General features: G+C 44.4%; 2 protein-coding genes across 10 annotated transcripts in view; one reads left to right on the plus strand and one right to left on the minus strand.

Moving 5' to 3' along the window:
• The window catches only part of LOC144891325 (transcription elongation regulator 1-like), a 573,096-nt gene that overhangs the window by 202,541 nt on the left and 356,137 nt on the right, over nt 1–14,418 (minus strand). The window lies entirely within an intron of this gene.
• The window catches only part of LOC137423446 (uncharacterized), a 77,278-nt gene continuing 63,138 nt past the window's right edge, over nt 279–14,418 (plus strand). Inside the window, exon 1 of the mRNA XM_078773471.1 lies at nt 279–357. The gene's annotated coding sequence lies outside the window, so the exon portion shown is untranslated. The remainder of the gene's footprint in view (nt 358–14,418) is intronic.

The following is a 14,418-nucleotide window of genomic DNA, read 5'->3' on the forward strand; positions in this document are numbered from 1 at the left end:
TTCGTCCAGAAGAAGGCGAGAAACGAGTTTTCAGTCCCTATGTTAAAGTTGCATGCAGAGAAACGATGCCGAAAAAAGGGAGGGGCGCTTTGCGCATCCCTTGATTGTGGAAGGTGCATCTTCCAGCTTGGCATGGCTGACCTCCTTTTTTCCTACACGTTTTTATTCAGTGTTTAATATTTTTGTGAATAAAACTTTTAAACTGGAAGTTAGGAGCATGTAATACATGGCAGGGGTGAGAGAACGAACGAGAAGGTTCTAGAAAAGTAACCTGTAATAGGTTAGAGAAGAAGAAGGGGTTGCGTGAACCGTGAATCCGGTTCCCGCGCAGTCGCGCAGCGAAAGAAACATTTTACAGTGAGTTGGGAGTAAAGGAAGTGTCGTGGAGATTTCGGGTTTTTAAAAATCTTCATGAGTAAGGGTAGAGTTGTGGAGATTTCATGTTTTAAACACCTTTGTGAATAGAGGAAGAGTTGTGGAGATTTCATGTTTTAAACACCTTCGTGAATAGAGGAAGAGTTGTGGAGATTTCGGGTTTTAAATATATTTGTGAGTAGAGGAAGAGTTGTGGAGATTTCAGGTTTTAAACACCTTCGTGAATAGAGGAAGAGTTGTGGAGATTTCGGGTTTTAAATATATTTGTGAGTAGAGGAAGAGTTGTGGAGATTTCGTCTTTTAAATAGCTTCGTGAGGAGAGGAAGAGTTGTGGAGATTTGGGGTTTTAATCATCTTCGTGAGTGGAGGAAGAGTTGTGGAGATTTCGGGTTTTAAACACCTTCGTGAGTCGAGGAAGAGTTGTGGAGATTTCGTGTTTTAAACACCTTCGTGAGGAGAGGAAGAGTTGTGGAGATTTGGGGTTTTAAACACCTTCGTGAGTAGAGGAAGAGTTGTGGAGATTTCGTGTTTTAAACATCGTGAGTATCGGAAGAGTTGTGGAGATTCCGTGTTCAAAACATCTTCGTGAGGAGAGGAAGAGTTGTGGAGATTCCGTGTTTAAAACATCTTCGTGAGTAGAGGAAGAGTTGTGGAGATTTCGGGTTTTAAACACCTTCGTGAGTAGAGGAAGAGTTGTGGAGATTTCGTGTTTTAAACACCTTCGTGAGTATCGGAAGAGTTGTGGAGATTCCGTGTTTAAAACATCTTCGTGAGTAGAGGAAGAGTTGTGGAGATTTCGGGTTTTAAACACCTTCGTGAGGAGAGGAAGAGTTGTGGAGATTCCGTGTTTAAAACATCTTCGTGAGTAGAGGAAGAGTTGTGGAGATTTCGGGTTTTAAACACCTTCGTGAGGAGAGGAAGAGTTGTGGAGATTCCGTGTTTAAAACATCTTCGTGAGTAGAGGAAGAGTTGTGGAGATTTCGGGTTTTAAACACCTTCGTGAGGAGAGGAAGAGTTGTGGAGATTTGGGGTTTTAAACACCTTCGTGAGTAGAGGAAGAGTTGTGGAGATTTCGGGTTTTAAACACCTTCGTGAGTAGAGGAAGAGTTGTGGAGATTTCGTGTTTTAAACATCGTGAGTATCGGAAGAGTTGTGGAGATTCCGTGTTTAAAACATCTTCGTGAGGAGAGGAAGAGTTGTGGAGATTCCGTGTTTAAAACATCTTCGTGAGTAGAGGAAGAGTTGTGGAGATTTCGGGTTTTAAACACCTTCGTGAGGAGAGGAAGAGTTGTGGAGATTTGGGGTTTTAAACGTCTTCGTGAGTAGAGGAAGAGTTGTGGAGATTTCGGGTTTTAAACACCTTCGTGAGTAGAGGAAGAGTTGTGGAGATTTCGTGTTTTAAACATCGTGAGTATCGGAAGAGTTGTGGAGATTCCGTGTTTAAAACATCTTCGTGAGTCGAGGAAGAGTTGTGGAGATTCCGTGTTTTAAACACCTTCGTGAGCAGAGGAAGAGTTGTGGAGATTTCATGTTTTAAACATCTTCGCGAGTAGAGGAAGAGTTGTGGAGATTCCGTGTTTTAAACACCTTCGTGAGCAGAGGAAGAGTTGTGGGGATTTCGGGTTTTAGACATCTTCGCGAGTAGAGGAAGAGTTGTGGAGATTTCAGGTTTTAAACATCTTTGTGAATCGAGGAAGAGTTGTGGAGATTTCGTGTTTTAAACATCTTCGTGAGTAGAGGAAGAGTTGTGGAGATTCCGTGTTTAAAACATCTTTGTGAGTAGAGGAAGAGTTGTGGAGATTTCGTGTTTTAAACATCGTGAGTATCGGAGGAGTTGTGGAGATTCTGTGTTTGAAACATCTTCGTGAGTAGAGGAAGAGTTGTGGAGATTCCGTGTTTTAAACACCTTCGTGAGCAGAGGAAGAGTTGTGGAGATTTCGGGTTTTAAACATCTTCGTGAGTAGAGGAAGAGTTTGGAGATTTCTGGTTTTATATGTCTTTGTGAGTCGAGGAAGAATTGAGATTTCAGGTTTTAAACATCTTCATGAGTCAAGGAAGAATTGTGGAGATTTCGGGTTTTAAACATCTTCGTGAGTAGAGGAAGAGTTGTGTAGATTTGGGGTTTTAAACATCGTGAGTATTGGAAGAGTTGTGGAGATTCCGTGTTCAAAACATCTTCGTGAGTAGAGGAAGAGTTGTGGAGATTCCATGTTGAAAACATCTTCGTGAGCAGAGGAAGAGTTTGGAGATTTCGGGTTTTAAACATCTTTGTGAATCGAGGAAGAGTTGTGGAGATTTCGTGTTTTAAACATCGTGAGTATTGGAAGAGTTGTGGAGATGCCGTTTTCAAAACATCTTCGTGAGTAGAGGAAGAGTTGTGGAGATTTCGCCTTTTAAATATCTTCGTGAGGAGAGGAAGAGTTGTGGAGATTTGGGGTTTTAAACATCTTCGTGAGTAGAGGAAGAGTTGTGGAGATTTCGGGTTTTAAACATCGTGAGTATCGGAAGAGTTGTGGAGATTTCGAGTTTTAAACATCTTCGCGAGTAGAGGAAGAGTTGTGGAGATTTCGTGTTTTAAACATCTTTGTGAATCGAGGAAGAGTTGTGGAGATTCCGTGTTTAAAACATCTTCGTGAGTAGAGGAAGAGTTGTGGAGATTTCGGTTTTTTAACACCTTCGTGAGAAGAGGAAGAGTTGTGGAGATTTCGTGTTTTAAACATCGTGAGTATCGGAAGAGTTGTGGAGATTTCGGGTTTTAAACATCTTCGCGAGTAGAGGAAGAGTTGTGGAGATTCTGTGTTTGAAACATCTTCGTGAGTAGAGGAAGAGTTGTGGAGATTCTGTGTTTGAAACATCTTCGTGAGTAGAGGAAGAGTTGTAGAGATTCCGTGTTTTAAACACCTTCGTGAGCAGAGGAAGAGTTGTGGAGATTTCGGGTTTTAAACATCTTCGTGAGTAGAGGAAGAGTTTGGAGATTTCTGGTTTTATATGTCTTTGTGAGTCGAGGAAGAATTGAGATTTCAGGTTTTAAACATCTTCATGAGTCAAGGAAGAATTGTGGAGATTTCGGGTTTTAAACATCTTCGTGTATAGACGAAGAGTTGTGGAGATTTCGTGTTTGAAACATCTTCGCGAGTAGAGGAAGAGTTGTGGAGATTTCGGGTTTTAAACATCTTCATGAATAGACGAAGAGTTGTGGAGATTTCGTGTTTTGAACATCTTCGTGAGTAGAGGAAGAGTTGTGGAGATTTCGGGGTTTAAACATCTTCGTGAATAGAGGAAGAGTTGTGGAGATTTCGTGTTTTAAACATCTTCGCGAGTCGAGGAAGAGTTGTGGAGATTTCGTCTTTTAAACATCTTCGTGGGTCGAGGAAGAGTTGTGGAGATTTTGGGTTTTAAACATCTTTGTGAATAGAGGAAGAGTTGTGGAGATTTGGGGTTTTAAACACCTTCATGAGTAGAGGAAGAGTTGTGGAGATTTCTGGTTTTATATATCTTTGTGAGTAGAGGAAGAGTTGAGATTTCAGGTTTTAAATATCTTCATGAGTCGAGGAAGAATTGTGGAGATTTCGGGTTTTAAACATGTTCGTGAGTAGAGGAAGAGTTGTGGAGATTTGGGGTTTTAAACATCTTCGTGAGTGGAGGAAGAGTTGTGGAGATTTGGGGTTTTAAACATCTTCGTGAGTTGAGGAAGAATTGTGGAGATTTGGGGTTTTAAACATCTTCGTGAGTAGAGGAAGAGTTGTGGAGATTTGGGGTTTTAAACATCTTCATGAGTCGAGGAAGAATTGTGGAGATTTCAGGTTTTAAACATCTTCGTAAGTAGAGGAAGAGTTGTGGAGATTTGTGGTTTTAAACATCTTTGTGAATCGAGGAAGAGTTGTGGAGATTTCGGGTTTTAAACATCTTTGTGAATAGAGGAAGAGTTGTGGAGATTTCGGGTTTTAAACACCTCCGTGAGTGGAGGAAGAGTTGTGGACATTTTGGGTTTTAAACATCTTCGTGAATTGAGGAAGAGTTGTGGAGATTTTGGGTTTTAAACACCTTCGTGAGTAGAGGAAGAGTTGTGGAGATTTTGGGTTTTAAACATCTTCGTGAGTGGAGGAAGAGTTGTGGAAATTTCTGGTTTTAAATATCTTTGTGAGTCGAGGAAGAGTTTGGAGATTTTGTGTTTAAAACATCTTCGTGAATTGAGGAAGAGTTGTGGAGATTTCGTGTTTTAAACATCTTCGTGAATAGAGGAATAGTAGTGGAGATTTCGGGTTTTAAACACCTTCGTGAGTCGAGGAAGAGTTGAGGAGATTTTAGGTTTTAAATATCTTCATGAGTCGAGGAAGAATTGTGGAGATTTTGGGTTTTAAACATGTTCGTGAGTAGAGGAAGAGTTGTGGAGATTTGGGGTTTTAAACATCTTCGTGAGTGGAGGAAGAGTTGTGGAGATTTCATGTATGAAACATCTCCTTGTGAGGAGCACTAATGCTCGTGGTATAGCCGAGCAGTGCTCTTTTCGATGTTTCCATCGTTAACCTTTTATTTACATCTACAGACTTGGCATTTAATATGGAATATATATATTTTCTTGACTTGGGTTTACATTCTTAACTCAGTATATCAATCTGGTGAGTTTCTTTTACACTTTGGTGATTTATTTGTTAAAAGAACCATGTCACTGATTGTCTGTCGCAGCAAGAAGTCAACAACAGGATAAGATCGCAGGTGGCGTGGCAAAATGTACGGACAGGTGCATTTGACGATTGGCTTCACAGTCGCGTATACAAGGGTTGTTGCGTTCTGTATTAGTGGAAAACAACTGCTGCCCGTCTCCAAAAGTTATTTCCGCTTCCTCTGGAGATGGTCCGTCAACTCGACAACACTGTTTGTCATGGAGTGGTGGCTTTACGAAATTACGGCATGAAACAGCGTGCTATTGCTCGGCAGTATGGCATCACTCAAGGTCAGGTGTCAAAAATCCTGAAACGAAATGCTCAGAGGGGTGTCCCTACTCCAATACCGAGGCCAGGACGTCCCCGCAGAACCACAAGGAGGGATGATCGCCAGCTGCACCGGTTAGTCCACAATGGCCGTACCAAGTCAGCTAATCGGCTTAGGGCTGAGTGGTAGCAACTGACAAATGTGCCTGTATCCAGAAGGCTAGTCAACCAACGACTGGTTCAAGCAGGCTATCGTGCCCGGCGTCCCCTGAGAAAGCCACGCCTGACCAGACAACACCGCCAGCACCGATTGCAGTGGGCCAGAGAGCACCGTCAATGGCAACCAGGACACTGGAATCACGTGATCTTCAGTGACGAGTCTAGATTTCTGGTCTATCGTCAAGATGGCCGCGTCCGAGTGCGCAGACAAGTGCATGAAGCCTACAACAAAGATTGTATAGTGCCAAGAGTCCAAGCTGGAGGTGGTGGGGTGACCGTTTGTGCTGCTTTTCATGCAGGGGGCAAAACTGACCTGGTTGTTCTGAATGGAAACCTGAACCAGTTCAAGTACAGGGTCATTCTGGAAGAAACATTACTTCCATTTGCTCGTGCAGCCTTTCGAGGAAACTTTGTCTTCCAAGATGACAATGCACGGCCTCATCGTGCTCGCATGATCCAACACTTTCTTGCTGACCGTGGTGTAGAGCATATGGAGTGGCCTGCCATGTCCCCGGATATGAATCCAATAGAGAACTTGTGGGCAGAATTAACGCGTCAAATCGACCACTTGGACCAGCAGCCGACCTCTGTGCGTGAATTGCAGCAGGCTATTGTCACTGCATGGCAAGCGATTCCTGTCCAAACTTTGGCAAATCTCGTGAACAGCATGCCTCAACGTGTATGTGCGCTCCTGAATGCTCGTGGGGGTTACACGAAGTACTGAACTGTAATTTTACTGTCCGCAATCCCAGTCGTAATTTAATTTTTGTTTTTGTTAAACAAAATTTTGGCTAATGTGCAAAATAAAGAGATACTTCTGGAAAACGCACAGAAGTTTAACACAGTACTGTCCGTGAATTTAGTTCGATATCAGTTTACATCACTTTCAAGGATCAATTTATTTGTTTCGAAATGTCAAATGTGGTTTTTGTTTCTTTTAAAGGTCACATTAACAAAATCTAGAATAATTTCAAAATAATTCCAATGAACTTTTGGTTCTAAGACATCTTGAAAAGTAAGTTCACCCCCACAAAAAAATATTCCATATTAAATGCCAAGTCTGTATATATGGTGGTCCAGAAACCCGAGGCACATTTTGAAGAACAATACCTGCAACACACAACTAAGTTTATTGTTGTTCTTTGGTGCAAAACAAAACAGGATTATTCGTAAATGGGTGTGACCGCTTCAACACGCACAGGCATCGCGTGATACGCAACAGGGTGAGGTGCATCACGTGATATGGATTGTGGTGAGCTTCACGCGTTTGTCTTTGCATTAGTTCAGTTCATTGAGGGGGATCTCGTGAGATCACGGCGAGGTCACGTCTTTTCGAAGCTGCTCCATGCGCTCACGCTCTCGAAGCTAAGTGATCTTTCACAATCGTGTTTTTGTCGAGACTGTATCTATCTTTCGGTGTGTGTACCTATAGCGTATCTTTTGGAAAATTTTCGGTGCTAATTTTTCGTACATGTATACACAATCGTCGGTTAATGGTATCGAGTATTCTGCGGCCTAGTACTCGTAGGCTTAGACTACCGTACCGTCTCCGACATTGTGGTTTTGTTTTTCTCTCAGCGATTCGTCGAATGCGCTGAAATTATTTTCGTTCTCTGTTTCGTCCCAGTCGTTCACCCCATACCTCCTTGTTTAATATCTGTACTCACAAAAAAAAAAAAAAAAAACCCCAAAAAAATATTTCCTTCCCAGGTCTTATTCATTTATTTGTTGTTCTTTTTGTTCGTTCGTTCTTCGTTCGCGATCACGCGGTTAGAAATGTATAATCTCTCCCCTGAACAACTATTTTCTCTCATATATTATAACACCCTTTTCCTCTTTTCCTACAAAAGGATGCTTTTGTCTTGCTCACCAAATCTATTCATTCCAAAAAATATATATAATACCATCTCTTACAGTTCCTCCTTTCTACATTCCCTAAACTATCCAGAACTCCACCCCTCCTCCAGTGTCCTCAAACGTATTTTTGACTCGAAGGTCTCAAACTCATTTTGCAAAAAATGTTCGTTTCCCATGAATCGTACACTTTTCAAAATCCAATCTCACCCCTCCCCTCCAAATCCTCCCCATCACCCATCCCTTTCAAATCTCCCCCCTTGCCCCTTCCCTCCCCTCCCTCCTAAACTCCCCCCACACCCCTCCCCTCCGAGACTCTCCCTCGCTCCTCCCCTCCTAGACTCCCCTCTCACCCCTCCTCCTCAAGGCATCCTCCCTGCTTCTTCCCCCTTCCAACTTTCACCTTCATCTCCCCAAACCTTCTGCCTCGCTCTTCCCCCTCCTCAAATAACACCTCACTGTTCCTCACCTAATCTCCATCAAACCTTTTGTCCGTCCCATTCTTCCCTTTCTCCAAGCTATTCTGAAGTCTCTGAAATCTCTGACACACCTTCAACAGCTCTCCCTACCTCTTCCTCCTCTTCCACATCTTACCCTACCCCTCCCCCCCCTGTTCTGGACCCGATGCTCCCCCTTCCTCTTCATTAACGGTATGGACCTCAAACATCCGGGGCCTTCCCTCAAACTTGACTGACCTCTCCATACAGGTTGCTTCTGACAAACCAGATGTGATCTGTTTAACAGAAACTTTCCTCCTTCATGATGTCTCTGATGCCTTGGTATCTCTCCCAGGTTACTCCCTCCTCCGGTATGATAGACCTGAGCCTCGTCCTGGAGGTGGGGTTGCTATCTTTATAAAAAACTCTCTTCCTCACTCGCCCTCCACTGCCCTCTCTCCACCTCACCCCCAGGAATACCTTTGGCTACGGCTTCCCCTTCGCTCCCACCTTTTGTTCATATGTGTGTTGTACCGTCCACCAAACAGCGATGACTCCATCTACATATCACTGTCTGATAATATGGACCAACTTCTATCTACCCATCCCAACTCTCTCTTCCTCATATGTGGTGATTTCAATTGTCACCATGCCAGTTGGCTGGATGTGGGTACCTCTCTCACCAGCCATGGCTCTTCAGCAAAGGACTTCTGCGACTCACTGGGACTGACACAATCTGTCAATTTCCCGACCCGGATCTCAGTCAACGGAGCATCTTCTCTTCTGGATTTGGTTATGACAAACTTCCCTGAAAATGTCTGCTGCTCTTCTTCTGCTCCAATCGGCTCATCTGATCATGTGCTTGTCAAAGTGGACATCTCTCTGACCATTCTCAGAGAGCCTCCTCAGCGTCGACGAGTCTGGCATTTCACTCAGGCCAACTGGCACGGTCTTCAAGCAGCCATCAATCATCTGGACTGGTCTCCCATCTCTACCGCCTCTGACATCAACTCATCCTGGGAATTCTTTCAAAGTATATTGCTCTCTCTCATGCACAGATTTATCCCATCTCGTCTTCAGTTGTCATACCCTTCCTCCCGTCCATGGTACACGGAATCTTGTGGTGAGGCTGTTGCCCTGAAACAACTTGCTTTCGTCTCCTGGAAAGCAAATCCAACGGAAGGAAATCTCATTTCCTTTCACAAAGCCCGAAACAAGTGTGTGTCCACCCTCAGGAGAGCCAGGAAACAATATCTCACCATTCTCAAGACCGAACTCTCTTATCTGTCTCCCTCTTCCAAATCCTGGTGGCGTCTGGTCAAATCTGTTTCTGGTGTTTGTTCCCCCTCCATCCCCTCCCTCACCTCAAACGGCTTAACGGCTGACTCCGCACGTGAAAAAGCTGAATGCCTCAACTCTGTGTTTGCCTCTAAATCTTGTGTCCCAAACCCATCCCTCTCTGTACCCACTGTACCCAGTCGTACCCAGCTGCTCCTGGACTCTGTGTCCTTTCCTCCTGACAAGGTGGAAAAGTTTCTGTCAACCCTCGACTCTGATTCTGCAACTGGTCCTGACGGCATCAGCCCACGGGTCCTAAAATCATGTTCTTCTGCTCTTTCACTCCCTCTTTCTGTTCTCTTCACCCTCTCTTTTGCTCAAGGTCATCTGCCATCTGTTTGGAAATAAGCCAACATCACCGCTTTGCACAAAAAAGGTGCAAAAACAGATCCCAGCAACTACAGACCAATCAGCCTTCTCCCAATTATCAGCAAAGTCATGGAATCCATCATTGCTTCAGATATGAAATCTTTCCTCTTCTCCAATGGCTTGATCTCTGATCATCAATTTGGTTTCAGACCTGGTCACTCTACTCTGGACATGCTGCTTCTGCTTTCTCAACAATGGATGGAGGTCCTCAATGCCAAACAGGAAATTAGAGCTGTCTCCCTTGACATTTCACGTGCCTTCGATACCGTCTGGCACCCTGCTCTGCTCACCAAACTCTCCTTTGGTATCCATGGAAATCTCCACGCATGGCTGGCGGACTTCCTCTCTGGTCGTAGTCAACGTGTGGCCCTGAATGGGTTTCTCTCATCTCCTCTTCCTGTTCAGGCTGGAGTTCCCCAAGGTAGTGTTCTGGGCCCTGTGCTTTTTCTGGTCTTCATCAATGATCTCTCTGACTCTCTTGAAAATCCTCTCTATCTCTTTGCTGACGACTCTACTCTCTGTCGCTCCATTCCTCATCCCTCAGATCGGCAGTCTGCAGCCTCCTCACTCTCTGCAGACCTGGACAAAATCACAGACTGGTCAAACAAGTGGAACATGTCTTTCAATCCTGACAAATCTCACACTCTTACAATGTCTCTCCGAAAGGACCGACTGGACAACCCTCCCATCTACTTTCTCAACAATCCTCTCCAAGAAGTTGTGTCGCTCAAGCTTTTGGGTCTCACTATCTGCCATGATCTTTCTTGGGAAAACCACATTTCCAAGCTGGCCTCCAAAGCCAGTCGCCGACTGGGCATCCTCCGTCGTGCGAAGTCCTTCCTTGGCACACCTGAGCTCCTCACCACATACAAGGCTTTCATCCGCAGCTCAATGGAATACTGTTCCCCCCTCTGGGCTGGTGCTCCTGCCTCACACCTTGCTCGGCTTCATGCTGTTGAGGCCAAAGCTTTCAGAATCATTGGAATCTCCTGTGATGTAGTCAACACCGAGGGCCTTTCACTCACTCACCGCAGGCAGGTTGGTGGTCTTTCTGTCTTCTACCGACTCCTCTCCGGCCTTGCTCCCCCAGCTCTCTCTGTGCTCTGTCCCCCCAATATTCCTTCAGGTCGCACAAGATCTGCCTGCAACCCTCTTATGGTGAAACTGCCAAAGTCTAGGCTCTCTGCTCACCTTCACTCTTTCATTCCCCTTTTCTCCCACCTCTGGAACAAACTCCCCCACTCCCTTCAATCCCACTCCTCCCTCCAGGTCTTTAAAACAGCTGTTCACCACCATCTATTATCTTCCCCCATCGAAAACCTTGATCTTTTCTACCCCCGGTAATTCACCCCAGAGTCCTTGCAGTGTTCATATGTTTTAATCCTCTCCCACCTCCCCCCAAGTTCTCCCGATGTCCCTGCTCTCAAATGTTGTGTTTGTGTCCTTCCCCCTCTTTCTCCTCTCTTTTGTGTCCTTCCCCCTCTCTCCCCATCTTGTCTGCCACTCCCCTTGTTTTTTGTGTTTTGTGTGTCGGTTTGTCTTTTTGTGTGATAAATGTTAGCTCTTTCACGAGCCTCGATCTTGTATACAAAAAAAACAAAAAAAACAAAACCAACAACAACAATTGTGAATTAGACGCCCTAATATGATGGAAGACATCGTGAGACAGAAAATTTGCGTTGTGCGCTTGTATTCTGTACCTGGAAATTCGGCTGAAGTTCACAGACCTCTTGTCAAAGAATGTGGCGCCGACGCAATTAACAGAAGAACCTTCGACAGAATAAACAAGCAGTTTGATGCAACCGGCAGCATTCTTCCAAAACAGTCACCAGGTAGGCCTCATACTGTTGGAACTGAGGAAAGCAGAGCTGTCATTCAACAACAACTCGACAGTAACACACCATTATCAACTCGTCGTTTATCAAACGTCACCAACATAAGCCGATCATCGATTCGAAGAATACTAAAAGACCTTAATGCAAAACCACACATACCCAGATTAATTCACCAATTATCTGAGGATGGTTTTGACAGGTGCGTTGAGACATCAGACATTTGCTTGGGTTAATGGATATGGACAATGATTTGCAGAACAGGATATTGCGGTCAGGTGAATCCAAGTTTACTTTATCTGGTTCTGTGAATCGTCATAACGTGATATGGGCAGTAGACAACCCACGATTTACTGTTGAGCACAACGTCCAGTATCAAGCTAGTGTGTCCGTCTTGGCAGGCATTTCTTCTGGAGGCATTGTTGGACCAATATTTTGTTGGTTTAACGAGTAATCATGTTTTTTTGCACCAAAGAACAATAACAAGAAGACGTCATGCGGAGCACGATACTTGCAAAATACGCCGCCCTCCCTCCCCAAGAAAACAAATTCCATTGATACAGCAAATTGTCCATTTCATCAAGATTAAAATTGACAATCTTGATCAAAGCTCAGGTCAATAGGAAGAAAAGTGACGATTTTTCAGATGAAAAAATAATGATTTTGGAAGTTTGACCTTGAGTTGACCTTTTGACCTAAAATAGTATCTTTTCCAATTTAGTGACTCGATATGCAAATGCTGTTCAATTTTCAAGTCAATCGGTTGAGAATTGATGGCTTTTTAGATGAAAATTGATGATTTTTAAAATTTGACCTTGAGTTGACCTTTGACCTTTTGACCTCAAAAATAGTCTGTTTCCCAATTTAGTGACGATATACAAATACTATTCAATTTTCAAGTCAATCGGATTTAAAATGGCAATTTTCGAAATTTGACCTCCAGGTGACCTTTGACCTTTGACCTCAAAATCAATAGGCTTCTCAACTGCGACGACCTATACAACGTGGTAAAGTTTCGTGACGATCGGTTTCAAATTGTGACCTGTAGGCCGGTGACAAACATACAAACATACAGACAAACAGACAGAACCACAAACGGAACCGACCAATATACTTGGAAAAATCTTCAGTTTTGCAAGTAATAAACTTATATTAGTTGTTTGTTGCAGGTATCGTTCTTCAAAATGTGCCCAGGTTTTGTGTGTGTGTGTGTGTGTGTGTGTGTGTGTGTGTGTGTGTGTGTGTGTGTGTGTGTGTGTGTGTGTGTGTGTGTGTGTGTGTGTGTGTGTGTGTGTGTGTGTGTGTGTGTGTGTGTGTGTGTGTGTGTGTGTGTGTGTGTGTGTGTGTGTGTGTGTGTGTGTGGTTACGGATCTCAGAGACGGCACTCCCCTCCCCTTCGCAAGGGGTGGTTAAAGGGGATTAAACTGGCCGTCTCTAGTCCTGGTACTTATAACGCTCCTTTGCGGGGTGAGATTGGTCAGGGTTATTGGTCAAGGTGTTCTCCCGAATACCTTTACCAATCCCTCCGCAAAGCAGGGAGACAAGTACCGCTCGAACCACGGACAAGATGGTATTTGCCGAGCGGTTTAGCAAATCCGCAATTCGAGCCGTTAGCAATTGACTAACCCGATTTAAAGCAGTTGGCCAAATCGCGCCACAGGTACTCAATTGGAGACAGGACAAAAGCGATCGGGGGAAAGAAGAAACCAAAGGTAAGAAATAACAGACATTTATTAATTAATGTACACCAAAACCAAAGGAGAAGAAACGAAAGTAATATACAGAACGAAGAAGAAGAAGCAGAACACAGGGCAGCCTTAAACAGTCTTATATTATACCCCAGGACAAACACGTAGACTTACACGAAAGGGGAATAGCAGGCAGGAATGACTGGAAGAGGGAGAAGGTCCAGGTGGGACAGCAGGGCTGGAAGGTTCGGGCAGAGGCACAGCATTGAGGTCCGCTCCAGGTCCACGCTCCGGGCTGGAAGTGAACAGCCAGCGGCAGCTTCTGGTCTCGTATCTCACACGGTCGGACAATGCGAATGAAGCGCGGGATTGTCGCCGTCAAACGGACCCACTCTCCTCCTTACAATGCTCCGTATCCTCGTCGGGTACCTCACTCATCTGCCGGATCACGTCTTCTCCCTCAACTGTCTGTACCTTCTCACCTGACTGTTCAAGCAGTCCCTCGCAGCCGCTTTTATTGTCCGTGTCGGAATCAAGCCGCCGGCTCTGATGACACGCCTACCGGTTGGCTCACCTCGGCGCTGGTTGGTCGGTAAGGGCTTGCTGACTCCACCTCTGCTGACGAGTCGACGTGCCACACCTTGTTCTGGTGGCTCCGCCCCCTTCTTCCTCGGCTTAACCGCATGGCTTATGGCGGCGTGGTGCCAGAAAACCACCCAATGCAACGGCGGCGAACGCTGCTGGCAAACGAAGTACCACAATTTGGAGAGGGAGAGCGAAATGGACGGAATGGGGCCTATCTTATTTGATTAATGCAACGCAGATTCAACTATTGGGAACAGATCCTTAACTGAAACACATAATAATGAAATAGCTACGGAGAGGTCCTATGGTTCGCTACGTGTTGTACATGGACTAACTAGGGTGCGATCTTTAACAAGCCAATTGATGGGGATATTGACAGGGGATCATTTATAAGGAAAACATTTACTAAAATTTACTAGTGAAGGTTCTAAAAACCATAACAATATATATATACAGTGCGTATCAAAAAAAAGGTAATCCGAATTCAAGGGGTTAATATGCAAAGGTTATTTAGTTTGACAATTTACATGTGGGTTACCAATTATGGGGAGATCCTCAGCTTTCCATTGATGCCTTTCATGCATCATTGCTGTCACACATGACGGAGTATATGTTCATTTAAAATGACAAGTTCAAATCGCATTTTTACATGTTTGGCTAATCGGTGCAAGACAGTTTTAAATGGACGCATTACTTGTCGACTGCCAAGTTGATTATGTAAAATTGTTAAGCTGGTCTGGTAATCGTCGGTTGCGTCATCCTTTGTTTAAGATGGGTATTTAAGATGGGC

The sequence above is a fragment of the Myxine glutinosa genome, chromosome 3 (assembly GCF_964187855.1).
Source record: "Myxine glutinosa chromosome 3, kmMyxGlut1.1, whole genome shotgun sequence".
Lineage (NCBI taxonomy): Eukaryota > Metazoa > Chordata > Myxini > Myxiniformes > Myxinidae > Myxine > Myxine glutinosa.